The sequence below is a fragment of the Cupressus sempervirens genome, chromosome 6 (genome assembly GCF_028749045.1).
Source record: "Cupressus sempervirens isolate cs-2001-9-10 chromosome 6, ASM2874904v1, whole genome shotgun sequence".
Lineage (NCBI taxonomy): Eukaryota > Viridiplantae > Streptophyta > Pinopsida > Cupressales > Cupressaceae > Cupressus > Cupressus sempervirens.
The window spans coordinates 110859616-110884748 of record NC_143123.1 but is presented as its reverse complement, the minus strand read 5'-3'; positions in this window follow the sequence as shown (position 1 = coordinate 110884748).

The following is a 25133-nucleotide window of genomic DNA, read 5'->3' as shown; positions in this document are numbered from 1 at the left end:
TTAATTATTTCAAAATTCTTTTCGAAACTAGTCAACTCATTTCAACCATGGTTAAATCTGGTCAACTTTTGGTCAAACCTGATCTCTGCGTATGTGAATATGAGAAAATGTGAGTATGAATTCTAGCAATAATTCGATGCAAATTGTCATTCAACCTTTAAAAATAAAGAGATGAGGGTATCTTAAATAGACTTTCTTGGAATTCATCAATGGTTGAGATCGATTTCAATTAACGGTCAGGATTAAAGGTGAAGTTCAGTCATAAAGGGAGATTTCCAAATTAAAGGGAGTTAATAGATTTAATTTGATTAAAATAAGGAGTTAATTGATTCAATTTGAGTAGAAAAAAGCGTTAACTGATTTAAGTCATTTTTGATCAATAGTGAATTGGAAATTTCTCTTTTTGAACGGAAGAGAGATTTTGTAGCCCATATTTCCCACAATGTAACAGCCAGGTAGAGCCAACTAACAAAACCCTCCTCAAAATCCTAAAGAAAGTTTTCAATGATTTTGGCCGTGATTGGCACCTACAAATAAATCCAGCCCTATGGGCCTATCGAACTTCCTTCCATACATTCACAGGAACAACTCCATACTCCCTAGTCTATGGTGCCAAAGCGGTACTACCTATTGAGGTTGAACTTCCCTCCTTGCGCATATCTTTGCAAGGCCAAATATCAGATGAAGAATATAGAGTAGCTCATCTCACCCAGCTAGATTTCTTAGATGAGAAGCAACAAAAAGTTTATGATCATCTCATAGTCTATCAAACTCGTCCAAAAGGAATTTCAACAAGAAGGTGCTTCCACGACACTTTCAGCTAGGTGACATGGTCCTCAAAGAAAACATGAAAGTCCAAGTAGATGGAGAAGAGAAAGGCAAGTTTGAACCTACATGGCTTGGTCCTTATGTTGTCACTGCTTCCTTTGGCTCTAGAGCCTGTCAGCTATCTACACCGGAAGGAGAACTCTTGAATAATCCTATTAACATCATTCATCTCAAGAAGTTCTATGCTTGAAGATCCTTGGTATACCTAGCTTTTGAAAAATAAAAAATAAAAATAGTAAAGAGAAATAAGCGTCAAATGGTGAAAACTTGGCAATTCAAGCACCTTGGATAGGTACCTTAGTGAAAACCTAGTAATTCAGGCACCTTGTGTACTAAGAATAATCCATTATCTATCACTATCCTATCCCTCATCCATTCACCCACCATCCAATAAAACACCTGCTTGTTCCCTTAGTGTTCCAACCAAATATCTAAAATCTAATGGAGCTTGTAAATACCTCCTGTACAGCTTGTAAAATCTTGTACCTTAGCTTGTAAAATCTTGTACCAAAGCTTGTATTATACCTTGTAAATCTTGTACCATACCTTGTATATCCGAATCTTGTCCAAAGTTTGTACCATATTCCAGCTTGTAAATAAACTTGTATCCTAGCTTGTATACTATCACATGCACACACAAAACCCCATTTTCACTTAAGCTTTTCGCAAACCATCTACCTATCCACCTATCACCTATTATAGACATCCCATCCTTCACAAACATTTTCATCTCACAAAAACCAAAACATGAACAAACTTGTACATTTGTAACATATCTTGGTCCATCAGCTTGTACATCCTCTTTAGCTTAGTACCATTGTACCTATCCAGTGTTCGTGTTAGTTTGTCCTTGATCAGCATCTTGCACCCATCGCACATCTTGGTTAGCTATTCCAATGCATCCTTTAGCTAGATTTCTTGTAACCAAAGTGTTATCTTTCTTAGTTCAGCTTGCCAAACGCATCACTCATCCAAATCCACAAGCTTAGGTGCTCTCCGATATGTCCTTGTAGGATATAGCTTTCCTCATGTCTGATCTTGGTCCGTTAGTACCTCATCCTACCCATCTCATTGGCAAACAGTTCTCTTTTGGATTTTTGCTTTGTTTTGATTTGGACTCTTCCCTGTTGGGTCTTGAAATATCTTTTCCAAGCAATCTCCTTATTCCCTCCTCAAGGTTGCCACGATCTTCCATACCATGGTATACTGCGAATGGGGCAATCAGAGCATAAGGTCTTGATCATGTCTTTTGCTTGTTTTCTTTTCTGCTTGTGGGTTACCTAGTGTCATTTCCACACTGCTTCCTCTGGGATTCATGTGTGATACTTGGGCAATCCTTGCATGTTTTTTTTGAGTCAGTTCGTCAGTCCTTTGGACAGTTGGTGAAAAGGCCTTGATGTTCTTGGTAACCTTGGCAATTAACCAACAGTCCTATAGCAAATCTAGTGCTCAACTACATGGTGGTACTTCTCTTTGAAGTATCCCCCCAGTCAAAAAGCTTCAATGGTTTTCCTTCATCTCCATTATCCCCCATCTATATCCAACATTCATCTCTCCTACCTCAGCTTATGCATCAGTATCTCTTTGAATCAGTCCTCACCTTTAGCTTTAGGGATCCACAATCCTAGTCTTAGGGATCTTCAAAACCCATCTTCCGCCAATTTGACTCTTTGAAATCCTGTTGCATCAGCTTTTTAATCCCCTCATCCATCTCCCCATCCTGGATTCCTTTTATATCGCTCTGCTCCTTCATCCTCTGCAATCCCTGAGGTCTTAAGCTTGCTTCCTCTTGTGCATTTGATTCTCCTTTATCATTCTCCCATAGTGAGAGTTTGAGCTAATTCAGCCTCTTCTCTTAAGCCAATCTGAGTCTTCTTGCTCATCTTGAATTCTTGTACTTTTCAAGAAGTCGTCGAGCCTCGCTTTCTCTCCCTGTCACCTTCTTGAGGGGGCATCTTGCAGTCCATTCTCTCCTCTTCTGCTCTAGCCTTAGGCATCTTATTTTCTTATCTTTGATGCCATGCCACTTGCGGCATCACATCAAAGAGGGGAAAAATGTAAACACCTAAAAATCTTTAGAAAATAAAGTATTTTTATTTTTTGAAAAATTCTTGATGACATCATCATTTATTAATTAATTAATTATTTAATTTATTTATTTTTATGTCATTAAGTCCCTTTATCTTAATTAAAAATATTTAATTAAGGAATCCCTCACAAAAATGTTTAAATCTTATTTAAACATTATTTTCTTATTTATTAATTATTTAATTAATAAATTGACCAAAAAAAATCAAAATAAATAAAAAATTTATTTTTTACTCAAAACTTGGCCAATTTCCTTAAGACCACTAACCTCTTTCAAAATCTTTCAATCCTTCTTTAATTTTAATTAAAGGCTAATCCCATCATTTCCTACCCCTAATCCCAATTCAAAATATTTAATTAAGATTAAATATTAATCCTCATGTTTATTAAAAAAGTTTTAATAAATATCTCCTCAACCCAAACCCTTGAAATAAATAAAACTTTATTTATTTTCTAAAAATCTAATTTATCCTCATCCTAAGAAGTTCTAGACTCTTCTAGAAAGTCTTCATCATCATCCTAGGAAGTTCTAGACTATTCTAGAAAGTCTTTATCCTCATCCAAAGTTTAGACTCTTCTAGAAGATGTCTTTAAACCTAATCCTAATCCCCTCCTAACCTTGTCACATTCTCTAAACATGGGTTAAGACTTACTAACCCAAGCCAAAGTTAACAAATATCTCCTCCTTCACCCACCCTCATTAAATGCCATCCACTTGCCTATCCCTAAGCTAATCCTAAACCATCATAATCCATCTTCTAATCATTTGCACAATCCTAAGCAACCTTAAAACCCTCCTAATCAAACCCAAGTCAAAATTGCTCTCCTCTCCCTCAAAATATCTCAACCATAAAACTTTATGAAGCCCACTAGGCCATAAATGACTCTTCCAAGCGTTTTTATTGCTCTTACAAGCCATTATGAGGGTCTTTATGAAGATTTTATCCCTTGAGCCTCCTTTGTTGACTCATTCTTCCCCTTTCCTCTATCCTCTCACCCTATGACATGTGTCATTTCCTGATTGGCTGTAAGGAAGCACAATCCATGTGCTCTCTTCTCATGCAATCTGAGCCCTCCATGAGCTTTTTTCCATCCTTGCATCTTAGCCCTCAATCCCTCAAGCCTCTTTCCTATAAATTGGATCCTTACCCTTTCCAAAACAACACAATCAATGAAGTAAAGTCATAATGCCATTTTAAGAAGCCATTTTACATCAAAACCATACACTCACACCAAAATTCCAACTCCATTTGAAGCTCTTTTTGAAGCATAATCTTGAGCATACATCCTATCTATTTAGACAAAGCCACTCAACAAGAGAGCTTCTTATTGAGAGAGCCCATTAATGGCTCATATTCTCAATTGAGAGCTCATCTTAGTCTATCTTGAAGTTTATGAATTTTGTTTAGTTTGTAGAAGTTTTATTTAAATTTGGTTTTTATTAGCATACTAACATTGCTCACATACAAGTACTCCATTTAATTAAATAATTTCATTTAATTATTTCAAAATTCTTTTTGAAACTAGTCAACTCAAGTCAACCGTGGTTAAATCCGATCAACTTTTGGTCAAACTTGATCTTTGCGTATGTGAATATGAGCAAATGTGAGTATGAATTCCAGCAACAATTTGATGCAAATTCTCATTCAACCTTTCCAAATGAAGAGATGAGGGTCTCTTAAATAGACTTTCTTGAAATTCATCAATGGTTGAGATCAATTTCAATCAGCAGTGAGGATTAAAGGTGAAGTTCAGTCATAAAGGGAAATTTCCAAATTAAAGGGAGTTAACAGATTTAATTTGAGTAAAATAAGGAGTTAACTGATTCAATTTGAGTAGAGAAAGGAGTTAACTGATTCAATTTGAGTAGAGAAAGGAGTTAACTCATTTAACTCATTTTTTATCAATAGTGAACTGGAAATTTCCTTTTTTGAACTAAAGAGAGATTTTGTTGAGATATTTAATTTAATAAAATGAGATATGCTCTCATAATTACTTTTTCAATTTAATTAAATAATCTTTAACTAATTAGAGACTCATTTATTATTTAATTAAATAACTTCATTTAATTAATAAGGAATGGCTTCTCATTTAACTAAATAATTTTTTTTAATTAATTAGAAGTAAGTACTCCATTTAATTAAATAATTTCATTTAGTTATTTCAAAACTCTTTTCGAAACTAGTCAACTCAAGTAAACCGTGGTTAAATCTGGTATACTTTTGGTCAAATTTGATCTTTGTGTATGTGAATATGAGTAAATGTGAGTATGAATTCCAGCAAAAATTCGATGCAAATTCTCATTCAACCTTTCAAAATGAAGAGATGAGGGTCTCTTAAATAGACTTTCATGAAATTAATCAACGGTTGAGATTGATTTCAATCAGCGGTCAGGATTAAAGGTGAAGTTCAGTCATAAAGGGAGATTTTCAAATTAAAGGGAGTTAATTGATTTAATTTGAGTAAAATAAGCAGTTAACTGATTCAATTTGAGTAGAAAAAAGAGTTAACTGATTTAACTCATTTTTGATCAATAGTGAACTGAAAATTTCCCTTTTTGAACTGAAGAGAGATTTTGTTGAGATATTTAATTTAATAAAATGAGATATGCTCTCATAATTACTTTTTCTATTTAATTAAATAATCTTTAATTAATTAGAGACACTTTTCTTATTTAATTAAATAACTTCATTTAATTAATTAGGAATGGCTTCTCATTTAATTAAATAAATTTATTTAATTAATTAGAAGTAAGTACTCCATTTAATTAAATAATTTCGTTTAGTTATTTCAAATTTTTTTTTGAAACTAGTCAACTCAAGTGAACTGTGGTTAAATATGGTCAACTTTTGGTCAAACTTGATCTTTGCGTATGTGAATATGAGCAACTGTGAGTATGAATTCCAACAACAATTTGATGCAAATTCTCATTCAACCTTTCAAAATGAAGAGATGAGGGTCTCTTAAATAGACTTTCCTCGAATTCATCAATGGTTGAGATCGATTTCAATCAGCTGTCAAAATTAAAGGTGAAGTTCAGTCATAAAGGGAAATTTCCAAATTAAAGGGAGTTAACAGATTTAATTTGAGTAAAATAAGGAGTTAACTGATTCAATTTGAGTAGAGAAAGGAGTTAACTGATTTAACTCATTTTTTATCAATAGTGAACTAGAAATTTCCCTTTTGAAACTGAAGAGAGATTTTGTTAAGATATTTAATTTAATAAAATGAGATATGCTCTCATTATTACTTTTTCTATTTAATTAAATAATCTTTAATTAATTAGAGACACTTTTCTTATTTAATTAAATAAATTCATTTAATTAATTAGGAATGGTTTCTCATTTAATTAAATAACTCTTTTTAATTAATTAGAACTAAGTACTCCATTTAATTAAATGATTTCGTTTAATTATTTCAAAAAAAAATTCGAAACTAGTCAACTCAAGCCAACCGTGGTTAAATCTGGTCAACTTTTGGTCAAACTTGATCTTTGCGTATGTGAATATGAGCAAATGTGAGTATGAATTCCAGCAACAATTCGATGCAAATTCTCATTCAACCTTTCAAAATGAAGAGATGAGGGTCTCTTAAGTAGACTTTCCTAGAATTCATCAAAGGTTGAGATCAATTTCAATCAACGGTCAGGCTTAAAGGTGAAATTTAGTCATAAAGGGAGATTTCCAAATTAAATGGAATTAACAGATTTAATTTGAGTAAAATAAGGAGTTAACTGATTCAATTTGAGTACAAAAAGGAGTTAACTGATTTAACTCATTTTTTATCAATAGTGAACTGAAAATTTCCCTTTTTGAACTGAAGAGAGATTTTGTTGAGATATTTAATTTAATAAAATAAGATATGCTCTCATAATTACTTTTTCTATTTAATTAAAGAATCTTTAATTAATTAGAGACACTTTTCTTATTTAATTAAATAACTTCATTTAATTAGTTAGGAATGGCTTCTCATTTAATTAAATATCTTTGTTTAATTAATTAGATGTAAGTACTCCATTTAATTAAATAATTCTTTTTAATTATTTCAAAAAAAAAATTTGAAACTAGTCAACTCAAGTCAATCGTGGTTAAATCTAGTCAACTTTTGGTCAAACTTGATCTTTGCGTATGTGAATATGAGCAAATCTGAGTATGAATTCCAGCAACAATTCGATGCAAATTCTCATTCAACCTTTCAAAATGAAAAGATGAGGGTCTCTTAAATAGACTTTTCTGTAATTCGTCAACGGTTGGGATCGATTTCAATCAGTCTTTAGAATTAAAGGTGAAGTTCATTCATAAAGGGAGATTTCCAAATTAAATGGAGTTAACAGATTTAATTTGAGTAAAATAAGGAGTTAACTGATTCAATTTGAGTAGAAAAATGAGTTAACTGATTTAACTCATTTTTGATCAATAGTGAACTGAAAATTTCCCTTTTTGAACTGAAAAGAGATTTTGTTGAGATATTTAATTTAATAAAATGAGATATGCTCTCATGATTACTTTTTCTATTTAATTAAATAATCTTTAATTAATTAGAGACACTTTTCTTATTCAATTAAATAACTTCATTTAATTAGTTAATAATGGTTTCTCATTTAATTAAATAGCTTTCTTTAATTAATTAGAAGTAAGTAATCCATTTAATTAAATAATTTTTTTTAATTATTTCAAAATTCTTTTTGAAACTAGTCAACTCAAGTCAAATGTGGTTAAATCTGGTAAACTTTTGGTCAAACTTGATTTTTGCGTATGTGAATATAAGCAAATGTGAGTATAAATTCCAACAACAATTCAATGCAAATTCTCATTCAACCTTTCAAAATGAAGAGATGAGGGTCTCTTAAATAGACTTTCCTAGAATTTATTAACAGTTCAGATCGATTTCAATCAGTGGTCAGGATTAAAGGTGAAGTTCAGTCATAAAGGGAGATTTCCAAATTAAAGGGAGTTAACAGATTTAATTTGAGTAAAATAAGGAGTTAACTGATTCAATTTGAATAGAAAAAAGGGTTAACTGATTTAACTCAGTTTTGATCAATAGTGAACTGGAAATTTCTTTTTTCAAACTGAAGAGAGATTTTGTTGAGATATTTAATTTAATAAAATGAGATATGCTCTCATAATTACTTTTTCTATTTAATTAAATAATCTTTAATTAATTAGAGACACTTTTCTTATTTAATTAAAAAACTTCATTTAATTAATTAGGAATGGCTTCTCAGTTAATTAAATAACTTTGTTTAATTAACTAGAAGTAAGTACTCCATTGAATTAAATAATTTCGTTTAATTATTTCAAAATTCTTTTCGAAACTAGTCAACTCAAGTAAACTATGGTTAAATCTGTTCAACTTTTGGTCAAACTTGATCTTTGCGTATGCGAATATGAGCAAATGTGAGTATGAATTCCAGCATAAATTTGATACAAATTCTCATTCAACCTTTCAAAATGAAGAGATGAGAGTCTCTTAAATAGACTTTCCTAAAATTCATCAATGGTTGAGATCGATTTCAATCAACAGTCAGGATTAAAGGTGAAGTTTAGTCATAAAAGGAGATTTTTAAATTAAAGGGAGTTAACAGATTTAATTTGAGTAAAATAAGGAGTCAACTGATTCAATTTGAGTAGAAAAAGGTGTCAACTGATTTAACTCATATTTGATCAATAGTGAACTGAAAATTTCCCCTTTTGAACTGAAGAGAAATTTTGTTGAGATATTTAATTTAATAAAATGAGATATGCTCTCATAATTACTTTTTCTATTTAATTAAATAATCTTTAATTAATTAGAGACACTTTTCTTATTTAATTAAATAACTTCATTTAATTAGTTATGAATGGCTTCTCATTTAATTAAATAACTTTGTTTAATTAATTAGAAGTAAGTACTCCATTTAATTAAATAATTTCGTTTATTTATTTCAAAATTCTTTTGAAATTAGTCAACTCAAGTCAACTGTGGTTAAATCTGGTCAATTTTTGGTCAAACTTGATCTTTGCGTATGTGAATATGAGCAAATGTCAGTATGGATATCTAGCAACAATTTGATGCAAATTCTCATTCAACCTTTCAAAATGAAGAGATGAGGGCCTCTTAAATAGACTTTCCAAGAATTCATCAAGGGTTGAGATCGATTTCAATCAGTGGTCAGGATTAAAGGTGAAGTTCAGTCATAAAGGGAGATTTCCAAATTAAAGGGAGTTAACAGATTTAATTTGAGTAAAATAAGGAGTTAACTGATTCAATTTGAATAGAAAAAAGAGTTAACTGATTTAACTCATTTTTGATCAATAGTGAACTGGAAATTTCTTTTTTTGAACTGAAGAGAGATTTTGTTGAGATATTTAATTTAATAAAATGAGATATGCTCTCATAATTACTTTTTCTATTTAATTAAATAATCTTTAATTAATTAGAGACACTTTTCTTATTTAATTAAATAACTTCGTTTAATTAGTTAGGAATGGCTTCTCATTTAATTAAATAAATTTGTTTAATTAATTAGAAGTAAGTACTCCATTTAATTAAATAATTTTATTTAATTATTTCAAAATTCTTTTCAAAACTAGTCAACTCAAGTCAACCGCAGTTAAATTTGGTCAACTTTTGGTCAAACTTGATCTTTTCATATGTGAATATGAGCAAATGTGAGTATGAATTCCAGCAACAATTCGATAGAAATTCTCATTCAACCGTTCAAAATGAAGAGACCAGGGTCTCTTAAATAGACTTTCCTGGAATTCATCAATGGTTTAGATCAATTTCAATCAACGGTCAGGATTAAAGGTGAAGTTCAGTCATAGAGGGAGATTTCCAAATTAAAGGGAGTTAACAGATTTAATTTGAGTAAAATAAGGAGTTAACTGATTCAATTTGAATAGAAAAAAGAGTTAACTGATTTAACTCATTTTTTATCAATAGTGAACTGAAAATTTCTTTTTTTGAACTGAAGAGAGATTTTGTTGAGATATTTAATTTAATAAAATGAGATATGCTCTCATAATTACTTTTTCTATTTAATTAAACAATCTTTAATTAATTAGAGACACTTTTCTTATTTAATTTTGTCATGCCCTAAATTTACCCTAAGTGTACATTAAGCACATTTTTTTTCTTTTTTAAATTATTATTATGATTATTCTTGATTAATTAATTTCATAAGCCTAAATAACCTCCAAAAGACATATGTGTGTTACAACTATATCATCACTGAGTTGGACATCCCTCTGACATCTACTGACCCATGGTTTGGAAAGAGAATACTCATACCTACTACTTCAATCTATACTCCACATTTCAATGTCATCTTTACTAATTTGTCATATGAGTTAACATTTCTTCAATGCATGTAACCCTCGATTAACCATTCATTAGAACTATCATCAACTTTGATGCCAACTATGCTACTCTAGGCAATCGATTCAAATAACAATATATACATAATTAACACTTTTGTAGAGTATTTAAAATGTTCCCAAAATCAATGGGTGTATATTTTAATTTTTTCATATCCCAACTTACATCTATCATTGAAATAGTTATTAAGATTGAATTATCTATTTATTATTCATATTATATCTCTAATGCAAGCGACATCACATTTTAATATTAGGGTCAATACCTACTACAATTGAGATTGTAGTGAAAAGAACGATCAATTCATTTATATAAACATATATCATAAAAGAATAATTTTAAAAGATAATCTATCCTTACTAATACTAAGGTAACAAAATGAATGCATATGAACATATTAACTATCCATCTATCTAAAATACCCTATTAGTCATAGTCCATTAACTTGACCCCACTAACATTTCTTTTAAGAAGATGAAATACTTTTTCTCTAGCAAAGTTCCAAATCACCCTACTACCCATGTGCTACTACCCCATAATCTTCTTCACTTACCCATAGATCAAGTGAATTCCTTGGTTTTCTCTCCATGGTGGACTCACTTACCAAATTTTTTGCCAAGACAAGCATAGGCGCCTTTTCCATGAGTCAAATCCTATTAATTTTGAGCTAGAAGATATGCATTTCGAATTCCCATGTTAAATCGACTTGCTAGTTGGTCCCATATTGTTGGCAGTGTGGAGTTTATCCTAGTCTTAATTAGGTGGGTGAAGAAAGACATATAAAATGCCATAACTTCTTCCAAGGAAAATCAAGGCGTCAAGGACAAAATGGAAGCCATTCCCTCTTCTCAGAATTATGTCATAAACTTGCACGGTATTCCAATATAATATTTGAAGGCACAAAGCGCCTAGGGAATAGGTGGATGAAATAAGTCTTGGTCATGTTAGAGAAATTAAATACCTTGGTCTCCATAGCATATTAAATTGTTTTCTTATTCACCAACCTATGCTAGCCTAGGGTAGATAATATAGTAGGTTGTTTGTCACGCTATGTCTTGTTTAAAATATTACTTGGTGCTAGTTTAGGTTTGTTTAACATGAGCATTGTATATTTTTTTTAAAAAAAGTTTCTTTTGATTTGATAGGGTGTTGACTCGAGTTATGTGTCTCATATGAGGTCCTTTCTAATGCAATTAATATGATGGTTAGTTTATTATGTTAAAATATGATTTATAGGTTAAAGGGTCCTAGGAGTCTAAGGAATACTCTTGAATATTTTAATGTCTATATTAAGAGAAGAGATTTATTTTACTTTCTCATACATTTTCCAGAGGATAAAATGTGCACCTACAGCAAGCTTATGTCTTAAGTCTTGTATATTTTATATCATCACTTATTTTCTTCTTCTGTAATCTAGGATATTCAAGGTAAGTTATTGCAAGGATAATTAGGAGATGATTATAAACTAAGTACAATTTTAAAATTGTGATTCATTTAGCATTCAAAACATTAACTTAATCCAATAACTCAACATTTCATGACAAGACTTTATATGAAGTTATCTAGATTATCCCTATCTATGAATTATGAAATTTAGAAACCATTTTCTCAACATTATCTTCTTATGCAAATCTAGATTTGAATGTACATTCACAATTGGTAAACAACGGAACTAAAATGATAATAGCAATCCACCAGGATAATCCTTCCTATGAATATTATCTCTTCTATGATATCAAATTTCTTTGCATTCCACTCAAGAGCATCAAGTAATTTGGATCTCTGATTGGTGTTACCATCCAATAAAACAACTATATTATTACAATGAATTATCTTCAGTGATACCCTCATGATACACAAAAAGGTGGTGAAGTCAACATATCATAATATATGCAATGGAAAATACTTTTACTACACATGAGCACTCACAACCTTTCCATTGACAATCAAATCAAGATAGTAGCTTTGTCTTACAATACATTTAGGCTCACATAACAAAATGGAGTTTTTCTCTCTATCTCATCTCAATGCAATATTGTCTTCTCCTCCTATGCACATGGAAGATAACAAGGACTCCAAGTTTCCAAGATTTTTCTCTAAGAACTAGCAAATGCATCACAACAAAAAAACAAGGACCATGGGTGCTTTCCACCCAACCATAGGCCTCAAAGAGACAACCCCCACGCTAGGGGAACAAGGCTCAAACAAAATCCACATACACACTTGTAAGAAACATATACACCACATAACAAAACTGCAAAAAAATCCCATCCCAAGGATATTTCACAAAGGCTCACCATTGGAACTTTGAACATAGGGTGAAGGTGGAAACACAAGGAGGTTTACCATTTCATATCATATTTTCCATAAAACTCATGCCCTTTCCGGGCTAAATCAACAAAATGCATGGCCCTTTCGGGGCTTCATAATATCATGCCCTTTCGGGGCTTCATAAACATCTTCCACCACACACACTACCAACACAACATCCTCCACCACACACAACCAACAGCTTTAGCTTCCTACAAACCCATACTTCAGTTACTTCCTTCCTCATTATTATTATTATTTTTTTTTCTTATCCTCCCCCAAGGAAAAATATGAATATGACAATGGGATACAATGGAGCCCATACTCCAAGGTCCTCAACTATGCAATCCAATTGCTTCCCGTTCACCCTGGACTTCTCTTCCCTTCCCACAAGGGTGAGTGTAAGTCCCACACCCATAAGAACACTCAAGCACAACAAGAAAACAAAACCAAGTAGCAATAAAATAACAAATTTTCAAGAGCACATCACATTATCATAACACAATATCAACACCCTTAATGCAACAAGGAAACAGAGGAAATCCAAACCTCATACTCACAATACTCCACACAATACAACAAGATGCACAATGGTGTCACACTAATCTACATGGAATGAACACCATTCAAACACTCACATGAATGCTACTCCACAATGCAATGCAATGCATACTCCATTGATAAACTCCACACTTGTAGATTGGCTTAACCATGCTAAAAGAAAGAATAAGGAAAGGAAGCAAGCTTGAGATACCAACCTTGGTCCAAGCTAGGGTAAGGATAGTTGCAGTAGAGCTCCCCTCCTCTCCCACCAAAAACTAATTGTCTCTAAAATTAGAGAGTGGCCAAGTGGTTCCTCATTTAGCCATACCTCTATATATATATCCTTCTCATTTTCGGATTCCATAAAGAACTTCATTTTCATGGGGTCTCCTAGGTCCACTAGACACCCTAGAGGTCATTAATATCTCCCTATCCTATAGTACTAACATGGGTGGGGTTAATTTTAATCTCAACTTACCTTAAAGTTACTTTATGACCCTCCCAAAGCTAGGTGATTCAAATTTCAAATTCCCCAAGGTGATGACCATGTCCTTTTACTGACTAAGGCAATAATCAAATTCCTCAATTGAGACATTTATCACAGAATAAGGTGGCCACATGATCCATTGACAAATAACATGTCATATCACATAACAAGCACAAGTGTCAAGTGACACACACAAAATATCACATTATATTAAAAAAAATGACTTGTTTTACAATAATACATGAACTAGGCTACTACGCACACATACAATTCACACATACGAGATAAAACACATTATAATTAGGTTTGAATCTTTTCCACTGATTCAACCTTGGTATGTCATGTTTGTAGTAGTTTGAGCCTTAATTCCCCTTTAACCCATGGTCAAATTCCTGCACACTAAACTCGAGCGTTAGTAGTCCAAGAAAATCATATAAGCATATGTAAAATAAATCATTATCTCATTCAACATTAAACTTGCATATATTTCATCATCTCAAATGAACTTTCCCTTTCTTAATCATTTCAAATATAACCTTCAAAATATTAAAATATCAAAACTTACATATCAAATTTGACATTTGAGTTCCATACTTCATTCCTTATAATTACATTACTTCTTCTAACAATTTCCATGTAAAATGTTCAAAATACTATAAAACTAAACTTTACTTATCAACATAACATGGTCAGTTTAATATTCTGAATAACTTCATATTCTACAACAAGATGCTGAATCCATAACTATTGAATCCCTAGGCATGCGGGTTAGGTCTCAATGCATAACAAAATTTATCTTTTAACTCTAATTTCCACTTCAACATTACCTTCTTATATTACAAGCATCTCTACCATTCAATTTCTATTAAAGCAATGTCAATAGCTTACAACATGAAATAAAATCATTAAATGCATCAATTAGGTCATAATATGCAGACGTAATTGTGGATCATCAAAATGCAAATATTAAAATGACATAACCCTACAGTCTGAAAAGTGTATCAAACATAGGATTAAAATCACCGTAATGCAATCATCTCATTGGTACTATGATGAATTGGGTGAGGCCTCACAAATTAAATAACTTCATTTAATTAATTAGGAATGGCTTCTCGTTTAATTAAATAACTTTTTTTTATATAACCTTTCAAAATAAAGAGATGAGGGTCTCTTAAATAGACTTTCCTGGAATTCATCAACAGTTGTGATCGATTTCAATCAACGGTCAGGATTAAAGCTGAAGTTCAATCATAAAGGGAGATTTCCAAATTAAAGGGAGTTAACAGATTTAATTTGAGTAAAATAAGGATTTAACTGATTCAATTTGAGTAGAAAAAGGAGTTAACTAATTTAACTCATTTTTGATCAATAGTGAACTGGAAATTTCCCTTTTTGAATTGAAGAGAGATTTTGTTGAGATATTTAATTTAATAAAATGAGATATGCTCTCATAATTACTTTTTCTATTTAATTAAATAATCTTTAATTAATTAGAGACACTTTTCTTATTTAATTAAATAACTTCATTTAATTAATTAGGAATGGCTTCTCATTTAATTAAATAAATTTGTTTAATTAATTAGAAGTAAGTACTCCATTTAATTAAATAATTTCATTTAATTATTTCAAAATTCTTTTTGAAACTAGTCAACTCAAGTCAACCATGGTTAAATTTGGTCAACTTTTGGTCAAACTTGATCTTTGCGTATGTGAATATGAGCAAATGTGAGTCTGAATTCCAGCAACATTTCGATGCAAATTTTCATTCAACCTTTCAAAATAAAGATGTAGTGCCTACCCTCGTTCACATCTTTTCTAGACTTATTGTTGCTATTATTATCAGAGTATTTAGACTAGTTTTATGTTGATGGTTTAGTGGTGTTGTTTTTACACTATCAAATATTATGATAGGGATTTAGTTGATATATGATGAGATCATTTAGACTTTACATTTCATGTATGTATGATGATCATTACATTGTTTTTAGTTATTAATGATGATTAGTTAGATGGTTTATTATCTCATGTGTTTTATTATGGTTACTTACCCCATACTTGCATGTGTATGGTGTGTGTGTTTTCTTATTGTATGGCATTTCTAATGTGGTTAAGGAAGGGAGTCGTAGTCACCTGCTTAGTCGGGATCTACACGATGCACCACTTCTTGCCATTTTCTGTTTAGCTTAGCATTATATATTGTATGTACATTCATAGTTTTTCTGCAGGTTGCAGGTACCGGGTATGTACTTCCTTGAATTGCCAGGATGAGCGTACCCTATTATACTATCTCAATGATAAGAGAAGTGAGATAAATTCTCAAGTCCAAATCCCAAACCTAAAAAAAACCATTTGTCCTAATGAGTTAGGACAAGTATCAGAGTTGAATACCCACCGAATGTGTCGAATGACATTTTCATGATTTTTAACCCTTTAGATTGATTTTGTATGATTTGTTCTATGATGGGTTTTCATATTTTATCTTGGAGGTCTATGGTGAATTTTCCATTAATTAAGTCTTAATAAATAGATTTAATTAACAAATTATTTATTTGAGAAAATTAATAAAATATCATGATCTTTGATATTTTGATTGTGATTAATTAAATGTGAATTATTGGGGAAAAAGAATTAAATAAAAAAAATCTAGAAATTAAAATTAATAATAATTATAAAATAATAATAAAGTAATAAATAAAATAATAATAATAAAAGTTATAAAAATTAAAATGAAATAAAATTTAAATAGAAATTATTTAAAAAGTAAATTGGAGTTATAAGATTGCATGGAAATTAACATGTGTCAACAACACGGGGGTTAGTGCATCAATTAAGCACAAGGTGTCTACAATTCTATGACTCATCAAAAAGGTTGGAAAAGACCCATGCTTAGTTGGTGACACCTTTCAGCGATTTCAAGAAGCATTCCAAAGATTTCTTGAGAGCTCTTTATATTTAGGCATACATAGAAGCTTAGGGAGAGAGAGCGTGGAGAGCAATTGGAGCATTGGAGGACTCAAGAACTTTGAAGAAGGGAGCTTGCTCTGCGGGTTTTTTGAGGAAAAGTGAATTAGCATCAGAATCCGGGTAGATTCTTGTGATTTTTCTTATGCTATTTTCACATCATGCATTCCTGTCTTCTTCATGTCTTCCATATGTCTTCTGAGGAATTTCATATTTTTATTGTATGCATTTTCAATTTGGGTAATTAAATTTATTTGAGAATTTTATATGCATGGATTTTTAAAAAAAGAGAAAATAGGGCTAGGGTTAATTCATAGCCAAACCCATTAGATTATTTATTGGATAAATTTGAGATCAAAGTTTATAGGAAATTTCTGAAAATTAAAATTTCTAAATAAACCATGTATATACATGTTTTTATTTTTTTTAATCTGCATACACATATACATATATATATATTTAATATGTATATATATATTAAATATATATATTATATATACATATATATATACATATATATATATACATATATATATATATATATATATATATATATGTATATATATATGTATATATAATATATATATTTAATTTTTTAAAAAAATGAATATCATTAATCAAAAACATTTTTTGAAAAACGTTGAACTTTATTTAAAAATCAAATCGCATACTCGCGAATGGAAATCGCATAAGCAATTTTTTTTTTTAAAAAAAGAAAATTTAATGCAAATTGAGGCGGTCGGGGAGGGCCGAGCCTGTACCCCCACCCCACTACGTATATGTGGCAGAGGCCGGCGGCAATGCTGCCGCAGGCTCTACGACACTGTCGCAGGCCTATGACAATAGGCCCGCACGGTACCTCCTCTGTGTAGTGATATAGATATATATGAATTGACTTCCAAGGTTGTGACACAATTTTGTGATTTGATTATTATATTTTGTTTTATAAAATGTTATTATTATTATTATTATTTTATATGTATAGATGTATATTTATGTATATATATATATATGTATATATATATACATATATATGTATATATATATACACATATCTATACATATATATATATATATGTATACATATATATATATATGTATATATATACATATATATATGTATATATATATACATATATATATGTATATATATACATATATATACAAGTATATATATATAAGTATATATGTATATATATATTATTAACTATAAATGATTATTATAAAGTTCTCAATTAATGGATCACTCTTTTAATGATTAAAATATTGCTATTAGGCTTGTCAATTATGAAAAGATATTAACAATTAATTTAATTAAACTTAGTTTTTTTTTTAATTAAGATTAATTATTATAATATATAATCGAAGTTTTTTTATTGAGAATGTCAATTTTCAAACATTGTCATATAAATCAATTAGAAAATTGAGTCTGATGGAGAAAACTTTTATCTATCAAATGAATACTTGGGTTAGGAAAAACGTGAAATTTTTCCACTTGATATAATTTGGAAAAACATAAACTAAGACTTTTAAAATTCAAAAAAAACTAGCAAAACCAAAACATGTGTTTACATTGTGTATTCTTTATGCTATTGTTTTGGGTTGACTAGTGTTGACCAGTATAGGACATCTACCAGAGGCTTGGGGGTTATGTGACTGTGATGCCATGATGATGTTTTAATCTCGATCTTTATATCCCAACTATGGTTATGTGATGGAATGCTCTATGTATTGGATGTGAGTACTGATTGTTTTAGTTGAGATTCTTATTTATGAGACTTAACCATTATTTTTGGTCATCGATCAATTATCCTTGGTTATTTTCTAATCGCCATGATGGGACTAAAATGTGGATTTATTCTTGATGATGTCATGTTGTGACATGTTTGACTCAACCATTTTTGGAGTCTTCAATCAGTGTGTTTGAGATATATTGTTGGTAATTGAGAACCATTGGATACTTTTGATTATCAGTGATGCTTCAATTGCCAATAGAGAGCTATTGTGCTCATGATTTTCTATGGATGTTTGCTCATGGAGATTTGATGCTTTTATTTGATGATTTTATCATGGATTATTTTTGTGATTTTGAGATTTATGATTACATGAGCATTAGGGTAGGATATCTGCATGTAGTGACGGGAAGTGGCTTGCAATGGGGGTCGGGGCCCTAAGAGGCTGCCAGGGCAACTCATTGTAAGTTGGATTAATAAGTGATAACATTCACACCTAATACTAACTGAATGAACCTAAAAAGATAAGTGTTTTGGTTCTCACCCATGCCTTGAGTGCTTGTATAGGCTAGGATGGGAGTAGTGAGAATGCATGGTTGCGACCTTGCATTTCATAGTATGCCTTGTCAGTATGAGAGGATACTAGTGGCCGCATGAGATCAGTATGGACCCGTGGAGTTTAGCTAACTGCCAGGGTAACTTGTACGTGATAAATGCCATGACACTTTCCCGCTTGCATAGTAGGTTCCTACATGTCATTGTGTGCCTCTGGGATTAGATGTCAGTTTTGTGATTGGAACCTTTGAGTTAGTATACTTTTAAGATTGCTAGATTATAGGGATTTATGCTACATGATTTTGATAACCTATTTGGGATATGTATCCTTTCATTGATGATTAGCATATGTTAGATGATGTTATCTTATGCTTATATTTGCATGTTAGATTTCTTTCTACATATGATGTTGTATATGTTAGGAGTGAAATTCCTACTATGTTAATACTGATGATCTCTTCAGTGATTTGAGATGTTATGCATGAAGGGATGACTATGGCACACGATGGTCTAATTATGCTATTAATAGTTGGGAGGAACCGTGCTCTTAGTTAGTTATGTTTGAACTTACGATGGATGTATATGTATTCTATGATGATGTATCATGTGTATCATGTGATTGTCTTTGATGTATCATGGATTAGAATAGGATGATGTACCTTATTTCACATATGTATATTCTTTTAAGCCTTCATACCCTGTGACATGTACAGTGGATGATTGAGCATTTGGAAATATAATGTATGAACATTGGACTTATCATTATTATTTCATGTGGTTGTTGTACTAGATAGATTCATGTATGTAATTCAACGTTAGGGATCTTAAAGAATGAAATCAGTTATGTATGGTATGTTTACTTTTAGATGGACATTGCTATTGCTTCCGTTATTATGTACAAGTTATATGTGGTATTTACTTCTATGTTATTGTAAAAAAAAAAAAAAAAGTTACCAAACTTAGTGAAACTCTAAGTTAATTCTTTGGATCCCTTGGTAGGGCATTACATTTGGTATTAGAGCCCAAGTTTCTACATCGGGAGCTCTAGGTATTTTGGAACAACTAGAACTGTGAACTATTAAGTGTATCTCTTCAACTTGAAACTAGGTGAACTGAAATAGAACCTGAACTGTTACTTGAATATTTTTCATACTTCAACACTTAGTTTTCAAAACTGGAGATTTTACTTAAACCTAAACATAGAATTGAACTTAGTCTATTGCAAACATGTGTCTTTTGATTGTAATAGTACCTTGTTCTATTGTGGGATGGTGTCTGGTATCGGGTCTTCTATTAGAGGCTGTGGTCATGGCAGAGCTATCAGTGCCCATGAGTCTGCCCATGAGGGATCGGCTCGTGTAAAGAGTAGGGAAGAGCACTCTAATAGGTAGCAGGAAGAGAGCCGTAGAGAGGACCAAGCTGAGTCTAAAGAGGTTGGTTTGAGACAAATGATGCAGACTATTTTAGAATGTCTACCTCCTATTCAAGAACAGCCTAAAGTGCATCAGACAGAACAAGAGCATAGACCCAGATCTAGAAGTCCTCGAAAGGATCATCAAAGGTCCATTGTGTCTACTCAGTTGAAGGATCTTTCAAGATCCAAGGTCAAGCCTTTCAATGGGAAAGGTTCTGGTTATGTGGCCGAGCAGTGGCTGATTTCCCTCGATGGGATTTTTTCCATGCAGGATTTTGATAGCAATGTTAAGGCAAGATTTGCGATCACTAATTTAGAGAATTTTGGGGCCACTTGGTGGACGATTGAGGAGAAGAAGTTGGGAATCGATATGAGCAGTGTCACATGGGAACTATTCTTAGAGAGTTTTCATGAACGATTCCTACTAGAGGAATGGAAACTACAAAGGGCAGATGAGTTTCATAATCTCAAGTAGTACACTATGTCAGTGATCGAGTATGAGCGTAAGTTTAATGAGCTTATGCCTTTTTCAGGGTTCAGTGAAAATTCATCTCAGTTGACACAACACTTTATTAGGGGTTTGAATAACCGTATAATTGGGGGTGTCAAGGTATTTGAGCCAAAAACTCTCAAGGATGCGGTACATCGAGAAATCCTTGTTGAGAAAAGTGTCAACCTTGGTCAAGGTGGTTTTGTAGGAGCACCAGAAGCATCAGAATCTAAAGGCAACTTCAATTCAGGTGTAACAAGAAGCCTTTCTTTTCTAAGGGAAAACAATATTAGCAGCAGTCTCAATAGACGCAGCAGCAAAAGAGATCAAATTCTCAGGCTCAAGGTGGTGGCAAAGGTTCTAACTTTAAGAACAACCGTAATGCTCATCACAATAAACAAAATTAGTCCAATCAGCCAGCTCAGAGTAGCCAGTCTTTTGTAAGCAGGAACAGTCGCTAGCAATCTAATGTACGACCTATGGGAAGAGGATCTGGCAGGAATACAGAATGTTTTTCATGTGGTTAGATTGGACATTATGCATCTCAGTGTCCATAGCGAGCACCTCATTTTTTAGGACCTAGGCCTATAGCTTCAGAACCCACAGTTGGTGATGCAGGGAGAGCTCATAGAGTTTTTGCAGTAGTTGATCAGCATTAGGCAGATCATCAGGGAATAGTGGTTGAGACCACAGGTGCTATTCGAGGTATATCTCTTTCAGTATTGTTTGATTCAGGAGCTACAAATTCATTTATTTCACCATCTATAGTTTCTAAGTGTAAGCTGGATGCGGTGAAGCAAGATCATGGTTGGCAAGTGGAACTAGCTTTAGGGATTAAGACCTCCACGGATTCTGTAGTTTATAAGTGTGGGCTTAGCTTAGGGAGCTTTGATATGGCAATGGATCTTCGAGTTATACCCCTTGGTTCCTATGATGTGGTTCTAGGCATGGACTAGCTTGGATCTCATAGAGCCAGTATAGATTGTAGAAAGAAGATTATTTTGTGCCAAGATGACCAAGGGAATGATGTGAAGATAGTTGGGATACTGAGGCCTATATCTCTGCAAATGATTTATGCTATGCAAATAAAGCGAAGTTTCTGTAAGGGATGTCAGATATTTGCTATTATGGTAAATGATCTTGATGAGGAAGATCTTGTGAGGAAGACTTTAGATCACTCAATTTTATAGGAGTATGCAGATGTCTTTCCAAGTGAGATTCCAGGCATGCCTTCGAAGAGGGACATTGATTTTAGCATTGACCTAATTCTTGGAGTGGAGCCTATCTCTAAAGCTCCTTATCATATGACTACTCAGGAACTCAGTGAGCTACGTCTTCAGCTAGAGGAACTTCTGGCCAAAGGGAGCATTCGACCTAGTGTATCACCATGGGGAGCTCTAGTGCTCTTTGTGAAGAATAAAGACGGTTCTTTGCACCTTTGTTTTGACTACAGACAGTTGAACAAGGTGACTATTAAGAACAGGTATCCTTTGCCTAGGACTGATGACTTATTTGATCAGATCAAGGGAGCTACAATATTCTCCAAGATTGACCTTAAGTCAGGATACCACCAGCTTCGTATTAAGGAAGCAGATATTCACAAGACCGCTTTTCGAATGCACTATGGGCATTATGAGTTCACAGTGGTACCTTTTGGGTTGACTAATGCTCCATCAGTGTTCATGAGTTTGATGAATGGTTTTTTTCAATCATATCTTGACAAGTTTGTTCTCGTGTTTCTTGATGACATATTGAGATTTTCTAAGACTCAGAAGGAGCATGAGGAACACTTGCGGTTGGTATTGTAGTGTTTGAGAGGCAATCAACTTTATGCCAATGTCGCTAAGTGTGAATTCTTCAAATTAGAGATTCAGTATTTAGGGCATGTTATCTTAGGTGATGGTATTTTAGTAGATCTTGCAAAGATTCAGGCGATAATAGATTGACCTACCCCGACTAATGTGTCAGAGATTTGTAGTTTCATGGGTTTAGCTAGTTATTATCACAGATTTGTCTAGAACTTCTCTAGTATAGCACATCCTATCACTTCTCTTCAGAGGAAAGGTAAGAAGTTTGTGTGGACAGAGAAATGTGAGGAAGCATTTCAGAGGCTGAAGGAGCTTTTGACTAGTGCACTAATTTTAGCTGTACCTAAACTCGAAGGTGATTTCATGGTGTGTACAGATGCTTCTCTTGAAGGAATTGGAGTAGTGTTGATGCAGAATGGACGGGTGATTGTGTATGAATCACGCAAGATCAAGGATCATGAGTTAAATTACCCTACACATGATCTTGAGTTAGCAGCAGTAGTTCATGCTTTGACAAGGTGGAGACATTTCTTATTGGGGCACAAATTTGAGCTACATAGTGATCATTGTAGTCTTCAGTAATTTTTTACTCAGCCTAATTTGAATGCTCGCCAGAGACGATGGATGGAATTTTTATGCGAGTATGATTTTGAGGTTAAGTACATTCAAGGTAAGGAGGATGTGGTGGCAGATGCTTTGAGTCACAGGAGACATGTGGTAACATCGATGACTCTTAGTGTGGATTTGAGGAGTCATATTCTTCAAGCACTTCCTACGGATTCTTGGTATCAAGAACTGTGCAAAGACATAGATTCAGGGAGACCCTTGGAAGGTAAGTTTGCAGGTTACGTTAGAGAATCAGATGGTCTTTTGAGACATTTGGGGAGGATTTATGTGCCATTACTGGATGAGCTTCGCACCTTGATTGTGGCAAAACCCCATTGTACACCTTACTCAGCACATCCAAGTGTCAAGAAGATGCATGCTGATTTGAGACGTTTGTTCTTTTGGTCCAGGATGAAGCGAGATATTTTTGATTTTGTGGCTAGGTGTCATGAGTGTCAGAGAGTTAAGGCAGAACACCAGCACCTGGCAGGACTATTGCAGCCTAATCTCATTCCTTCTTGGAAATGGGATATCATCTCTATGGATTTTATAGTAGGATTACCTATGACAGTTCGACGTCATGATGCTATCATGGTTACCATTGATCGGTTGACTAAGGTGGCACATTTTTCACCGATCAAGTCTTCCTACACATCAGCTTCTGTAGCAAATGTCTTCATGCATGACATTGTAAGATTACATGGTATTCCTAGAAAGATCATTTCTGATAGGGATCCTGCATTCACATCTGCATTTTGGACATCGTTGCACCATGAGCTTGGAACGCAGCTAAACTTTAGTTTGGCATATCATCTAGAGATTGATGGTCAAACAGAGAGGGTGAATCAGGTTTTGGAGGATATGTTACGAATGTATGTGATGGATAGGCAGACACATTGGGAGGACTATCTCTACCTAGTGGAGTTTTCTTACAACAATGGGTATCATAGTTCTATTGGCATGGCACCATTTCAGGCATTATATGGACATCCTTGTCGTACACCCTTGAGTTGGGACAACCTTGAGGATTGCATCCTGTGGGGTCCTAAGATGCTTCGTGATATGGAGCAACAGGTAATGTCTATCCGTGAGCACTTGACTACGGCACAAGATAGGCAAAAAAAGTATGCGGATGCTCATAAGACAGATAAGTAGTTTGCTGTGGGTGATAAGGTTTTCTTGAGAGTGCAACCGCGAAAGAGTCTGATCCTGCACGGAAAGGGTTCTAAGCTAAAACCTCGCTTTGTGGGACCATTCGAGATTTTGGAGAGGATTGGCTCGATTGCTTACCGCCTTGCTCTACCGCCCAGCCTAGCTCGCATTCATGATGTTTTCCATATTTTAGTGCTTAGGTAGTATATTCCTGATATTGTGCATGTTCTTGATTGGAATGTGTTGCAGGTAGAGGACAGGCAACTGGCTTTGGAGTCGGTTCGTATTCTGGAGTAGCGGGGGTTGACCCTTAGAGGTTGAACCATTGAGCAGGTAAGGGTCCAATGGGACCCTACTAATGATTCTTTATCTACTTGGGAGGGTGCAGCTAGATTGAGGGAGTTATATCCCTATTTGTTTGTAGGCTTCCAAGAGTAAGCCTAATCCAAGGGGGGGTGGATGTAGTGCCTACCCTTGTTCACATCTTTTCTAGACTTATTGTTGCTATTATTATCAGACTATGTAGACTAGTTTTATGTTGATGGTTTAGTGGTGTTGTTTTGACACTATCAGATATTATGATAGGGATTCAGTTGATATATGATGAGATCATTTAGACTTTACATTTCATGTATGTATGATGATCATTACGTTGTTTTCAGTTATTAATGATGATTAGTTAGATGGTTTATTATCTCATCTATTTTATTATAGTTACTTGCATGTGTATGGTGTGCGTGTTTTCTTATTGTATGGCATTTTTGATGTGGTTAAGGGAGTCGTAGTCACCTGCTTA